Source organism: Balaenoptera musculus, chromosome 8, assembly GCF_009873245.2.
Source record: "Balaenoptera musculus isolate JJ_BM4_2016_0621 chromosome 8, mBalMus1.pri.v3, whole genome shotgun sequence".
In the NCBI taxonomy this organism is placed as follows: domain Eukaryota; kingdom Metazoa; phylum Chordata; class Mammalia; order Artiodactyla; family Balaenopteridae; genus Balaenoptera; species Balaenoptera musculus.
The window spans coordinates 95051122-95057441 of NC_045792.1; the positions used below are offsets into that span (position 1 = coordinate 95051122).

A 6320-nucleotide genomic window follows, 5' to 3' on the forward strand; every position below is an offset into this window, starting at 1 on the left:
AACAGTGATAATAGCATCTTGTCACCTGCCCTTCCCATCGAGCACACACCCTGGGGAAAGAAAATGAAAAACCATATGTGAAAAGCCTTTGAATAAGTAAAACGCACCACGCAGGCGAAATCACATTACCACCTTGCATATGCTTCTCAGGGTGTCTTTGACCGTGTTATTGTTACTTCGGTCAGGGCCAGCACGCTGGGCTGGGTGGACCACAGAGCAGTGGCCACAGGGCCTGTGTTGATACAGTCGTATTGACCCTTCCCCCTCTCCTCTCTGTCAGTTTTAGTTGTGTGGCTTAGGGCAGGATTCATAACCTTTCTGAGATGCTTTAGCTGTAAGGTGTGAATAATCATCCTTTACCAGCCTGAAGGCTCCATCATGGACATTTTGAGGCCATGTTTAGCTCCAGCCTCTATAGTTTTGTGGTTCTGTTATTTCTAATGCCTCAGGCCTGGGCCAGACAAAGATGTGAACTGACCTTGTGGGAAAACATACCCTGATATCCATCGCTTCCATGTTTACCTCAAACCCACATCAGTATCTGTTCTGTATTTGGTTATTGTACAGTGTTCACTAAACTGAAAAATAAGCCAGCGCCAAATAGCTCTCATTTCAGCTGCTTCCCCATAATCCCCAAAGCTGCTGACTGCTCAGGATTCCATCAGGCTCGAATTGTGTACAGATTTTTCTTATTGGTCTAATTATTTTAACAGTTCACGTGATCCATTTGTCCTTCTGCTGGTACATGGTGATCTGTTGAGAGAAGCCCATTGAATATAAAAGGTTCATGGCAAGGATCACCTCTTCCCCTCCTCCGCCGGAGTTCACCCAAGCTCGGTTAGCCCTGGGGCTTCGCCGAGGAAAACCTGATTTCTGGAATCTCTTCATTGTCTTTTTGACATTTGTTCCATGTATATCCTTCCTTACGTGAAATAATGTGTGTGAAAGGCACTGGGCAATCTGTAAAATGCCGCCCAGTGGAAGCGGAGGCCGCGTGGTGGTCAGAAACCCTGCTGCTCACCGCCCGGGAGCCTTCACACAGGTTCTTCTCACCTCTCTGTCTCTCAGTTCCTGAGACAGGAAGTTAGTTGGGACCTGGTATCCCCTCACACTTTCCCTGGCACTTACTAAGTAGCTGTTGACTAATGGACGTCCCCTCCCCTTTGCCGTGTGATTTCTGTGGTGCAGGAAGGGCAAGCGTGTAGTTGGCATGAGGAATGAGACTGCGCTAAGAGCCCAGCTTTGTACCCCATCCAGGCCCAGCTGCACCTCTGGCTTTCCCTGCTCCTAACTGGGAGCTGGCAGCAAACCCTCTGCCCCTCTCGAGCTCTTGGGCACTGTGACTCACCCTGTGTGGTGGGGAGGGGTGACCTCTGAGACCTGGTTACAGGCTCCAAACAAAGTTTCTTCCCGACCTTGAGCTGTCATGTCTCCTCTGCTGACACATGCTCACGTGTGCACGGTATCCACACGCCCCTCCTGGGCTGGGAGCTGGGGAAGGGTGGACTTGCAGATTTGGGTTTCTTGTTAGCATCCAGTGGGTGGGAAAGGGTGTGAGGGCACAGGTACCCAGGGGGGCCGTCCTAACTGACATCGGCACACTGAGGGAGGTGCTCGTTAACTGATTCTATGTTCCAGCCACTTCTGCTTCTTGTATTAATGACAGCTTGAAAGAGTTGGACAATTGTGAGATTGATTTTTTTTTTTTTTTTTTAGTGCATGTTTTATGAGTTGATTTTTCCCTAGTGCCTCTCCCCTAGCTGTTCTTCCCTTTCCTTTAGTGCTGCTGTCATCATTTTCCTGCAAGGCCTCATGTGATTTCCCCAGCCCCCTTTTTCTGCAGACTTATGCCCTAGCTTGAGAACAAGAGCACAGGGACCATCTAATTATCTGCTGATGGAGCAACTTGAGTAACTAGTTGAACAGGCCTCTGACTAGCTTTGTAGACAAGGGTAAGCTGGTTCTTCCAAACCTTGGTTTTCTGTTTGGATTTTTGAACCCATCATAGAGGGTCATGGGTCACTGGAGCTTATCTGAGGCCAGGACACTGCCACTTCCCTTCATGAGTCTGCCCCATAGCTAGACCACACCCAAGTCAGCATAGGTCTGAATGAATTGTTATAGCCACCTGACTGCACCTCACCCCCTTATCTTCTAAGCTTAGGCATCAGTTCTTAAACCCTCTTTGGGTTACCCATGCTTTGAAGAGTTTGATGAAGGATGGAGCCTCTTCCCAGAAAATTGCACCTATTTGCACACACAGAGAAATGTACACCTTTCTCTTCCTGGTCTTCGTGGACTGCCCCTTAAGCCTATCCTTGGACCCCTTAAGGATCCAGGAACCCCCAGAGTAAGAGCCCTTGTTCTAAGGAATCTCAAAGCACTCTTTATCTTCCCCCATTCCTGAAGGTGGAGAAAACACGAGAAATGGAGGTAGTAGGTAGGAGGACCTGTTGTGTATACTCTTCAAGCCTGAAATTTTCAGTTTCAGAAGAACAGTCATGTCTTTGGCTTAACAATAGGGGCCAGAGAGAGATCTATGTATAAAATATATATCACAATCAGCATGTTTCAATAAACATATGTACACTCTATATTTAACAAATATATTTATTCATAGTGAAAAAATATGGCTAGGTTATTATAGTACAAGCTTAAAGGGAAAATTGTTGAAAATATTTTAAAGAGGCACTCAGTACTGACCCCTACAGGTACCCACTCCTACGTTTGCTCTTGATTTTTCCCAGCTTCTAGATAAATTATCATCATCCAGATAAAATCTTCAGATTTAACATTTGTCTGAAAAGGGTTGCATGTGTCAGAAGAAATTTGCTCACCGGCTGATGAGCAAATTTGCTCATGTGGAAATTTGCTCACCGGCTGATTGTGAACTCAGTCATTGCCTTCATCTTCAAGATGACTGGTCCCGGCTGGCTTCTCTTCCAGCCATTTTTTTCTGATTCTCCATCTCTGGCAGCAGCCGCTGTGCCTTGATTCAGAAACTGCCCTTGTCATATCTGAGCAAGTGTTACCCAAGGCCTCAGGTGAGTGTCCGTGGCCTTCTCCCCCTCCTCTGCTGCTCTCAGGCAAGGGGCAGAGGAGGCCCAGAGGGTCCGCGGGGGACAGCTTGTCCACGTCAGCACCCCAGAGGGCCAGTGTTCAGGCACCCGCTGGCATCCCAGCAACAACCTTGTCCCAGGTACCGTGGCCCGTTCGGTTTACTCTGGGCTCTTCCCAGTTCCCCAGAGAAGCAGCTGGAGGAGCCGTGTCCCTGGGCAACTGAGAGCCTCCTGAACGCTCCCTTTTGCCCTTGTTTTTCTCTTTCAGCTGCAGTGCCGTGACTCTGTGAGCAAAGCCTGGGTGCCCGAGCAGCCACCGTGGCAGCAGAGTGCAACCTGCAGAACAGCTGATCACCTCCCGAGATGGAGCAAGCGTGTGCGTGTGTATGTGTGTGCGTGTGCCGAGGAAGGAGTGGCCCGCCTATTTGCGTATGCATGTGTCTGTTTACACTCTTGTGGTTCCAAACGCTGCCTGGGCTGGAGGAGTACCTGTAGCAGCTTACCTCAGCCTCTGGACACCAGGCTAGAGGTCATGGCAGTGACTTTCACCCCAGACCTGTCCCTGTGAGCCAGCTGCCTTGTCTGAATAGAAGAGTGGTGGGACCTTAGCTGGGATCCTGGCATCTGCCCCCAATCCTCCCTCCCTCCCTCCCTCCTTCCTCACGTCAGACTGCCGAGCAGGGGCGAAGCATTTCTGGCTGTTGTCCAGAGTGTGGGATTCTAGAGGCAGCTAGGGTTCTGCTGAGTTCCTGGGCGGGCTGGAGGGGACGGGTGTGTCCAGGCATAGTCACCTGGCCTGGCTTCTTATTTTAAAATTCCCTGCCACTGGGTTCTCCGGACTCTTCCCTGGGGAGCTGGGACTGAGCACGAGGCTGTAGACAGATCTGGAAGCTTTGCATCATCGTGCAGAAGTACAGCCAGGCGCCTGACTGGAGCGCTGCATGCACGGTGTCATAGACGTTAGCTGAGAAGAACATCTCCCTCTTCGGGGCTCAAAACCTGAGGTTACAAGTAGAGGACCGGCTCTCACTACTGTTCCCCAGAAGCTGAGAGCCGGCCCCAAAGCTGACTGGAGACTCAAGTGCCTCCACCGGGAGGAGGCCAGGTTCCTGGTGGTAGAAAGCCCCCTGGCTCCTCTCGCCACACTCCATGGCATCTCGGTGCTGCCACCAAGCTCAGCTGGCACCAGCCAGGGAAGCCATTCTAGTCTGCACTCTGAAGTCTTCCTCAGCCTGCCCGGGGCTGGTCAGCAACCAAGCTGCCACGTCAGCTCTCCCAGTAGCTGGACATCAAAGACCCAGGCAGGTGGACCGCCGGGGACAGTTGGGAAAGACCCAAGCCGCGATCCCACCCAGCACACCAAGCCTTCCGGAAGCAGCAGGTGGGAGGTGTGACCCAGAGAAGCCAAGGCCTTGCGTTCTAGGGGCAGCCTGTACCTCCCACCTCGGCCTCCCACTGTCGGGGCTGTGCTGAGAAAGACACCATGAAAAGGAGGGCTGTGCGGTCAGCTGGAGCAAGTCTTCCTTCCACCCATGGCCTGCACTTGAGCCACAGCGTGTGTGTGTGTGTGTGTGTGTGTGTGTGTGTGTGTGTGTGTGTGTGTGTAGCTGAGAGGCCAGTTCCTCTTGGGATTGTTGTCCTCACACGTAACATTCAGCTGGCCTCTGGGCCTTCTCCTCTCTACCTCCCCTGTGACCTTCCCCAGCCTCAGAGCTGTTCATTCCCTTGGCCCCAGCCCTGCCCTTCACTGTCCTCTGTCCTGGGACCAGAACCCTGGGTCAGGCCCCTGCCTCCTACTTCTGTCCGGCACATCGACAGGCTTCTTCCTGAGACGTCCTCAGCCTTTCTCAGCCAGAGAGCTGCCTTTAGAGTCCAACTGTTGTATGTATGTCACCCTCACTAGAAATGTCCCATAATCATGTGGGGAGAGCAGGGCACCGGTGATGGCTTTTTCTGCAGCATTGGGTTGGGGGCTTCACTGTTCCCTTAGCCCCAGCCAAGAGGAAAGAGAATTGGGGGCTATTGCCAGAAGGAGAGTAGAGCAAGCCTGGAAGGGCTAGTCTGAGAAACTGAGAAGGCCAGAGGGCTTAGGGCCAGAGTCAGTATTTATTTAGCAGCACCTTCAAATGTCAGGATGATTCCCTTTTCCTGCCCATTTAAGGATGGTTCTCTTCCCTAAGGTACAGGTTGGGAGGACCACCTTCCCCTACGTCTCCACCATCCCTGGCATGCGTCCACTCCGGAGCTGGGAGGGGCAGGGTGAGGAGAGGGTGTATCCAGTGGCCTGGAGCTCCACAATCGCTTCGTGCCTCCCCTCTCCTGGCCCAGGTGTCCCTGGGGGCTCCTGCAGAGCATTGCCCCAAATCCTGATCCAAGGGCCAGCATGGGGAGGAGATGGTCGCAGGCCAAATGCACTTTATACAGAGATTTTCTATTGCTGGGAAGGTGTGTTTCTCCCAGTTTGTTTGTGAATATTCATGTGTTTCATAAATGTCTGATCCTGTCTGAGCAGAGTTGTGCTGTTGTCAGTTTTGTGGGAGGTCTGGGGACTGGGAGGCAGTGGGGCTTAGCCCGCATGAAGCCTTAGGCCAGACCGTCTTGGTTCTGCTGAACCAGGAGCCTCTCACCCGCCTTGGAGGTGGCAGGGAGGAGTGGATGGGAGATGGAGGATCAGGGAGGCTCCTACTTGAGCAACTGGAGCAACTAGTGGTCTAGACTCCAGAGCTTGGTCAGAGTTGGAGGTCAGTCGGCCATAATGGTACAGAGCCTGCCAGGGCCAGGATGAGGTTCCTGAGTGCTGTTCTGCAGTGACCCAGCCTCTCGGCCCACTTAAACCCCCCAGGCTGGGGATCAGTCAATGGCAGGGCCCTCTCCAGGCCCTCAATCCATTCTTTACCTCAACTCAGCCACGTAAGCTTCAGCTGCTTGGTGCAGACGGGATGCAAGCCCTCTGGCTCTGGCCACGTAGTCAGATCTGCCCACAGACGAGCCCAGAGCCTGGATGCTGACTTTGTCTCGTGCCATCTGGCCAGAGCGGCCCCTCTCTATGGTGTGCACGGGCTTTCCTGTGAGGGTGTCTAGTCTTGGACCACTGGACATGAGAGCTTTGTCAGCCCACACCCCAAATTCTTGTGGGATGGGGTTCGGGCCAGGCCAAGAAAATCACAAGCTGCCTTGCACAGAGTGAGAAAGGGGAAAAGTAGGAACTTGACCCTGGGACGCGTCTCATTCTCAGCTCTGCTTTGAAGCTCCTGATGGCCC

At 52.6% G+C, this 6320-nt stretch overlaps 1 protein-coding gene across 1 annotated transcript in view; it reads left to right on the plus strand.

Moving 5' to 3' along the window:
- CRY2 (cryptochrome circadian regulator 2) overlaps nt 1-5568 on the plus strand; it is a 31807-nt gene extending 26239 nt beyond the window's left edge. Inside the window, exon 12 of the mRNA XM_036859582.1 lies at nt 3328-5568. The gene's annotated coding sequence lies outside the window, so the exon portion shown is untranslated. The remainder of the gene's footprint in view (nt 1-3327) is intronic.
- Nucleotides 5569-6320: the final 752 nt, after the last annotated feature.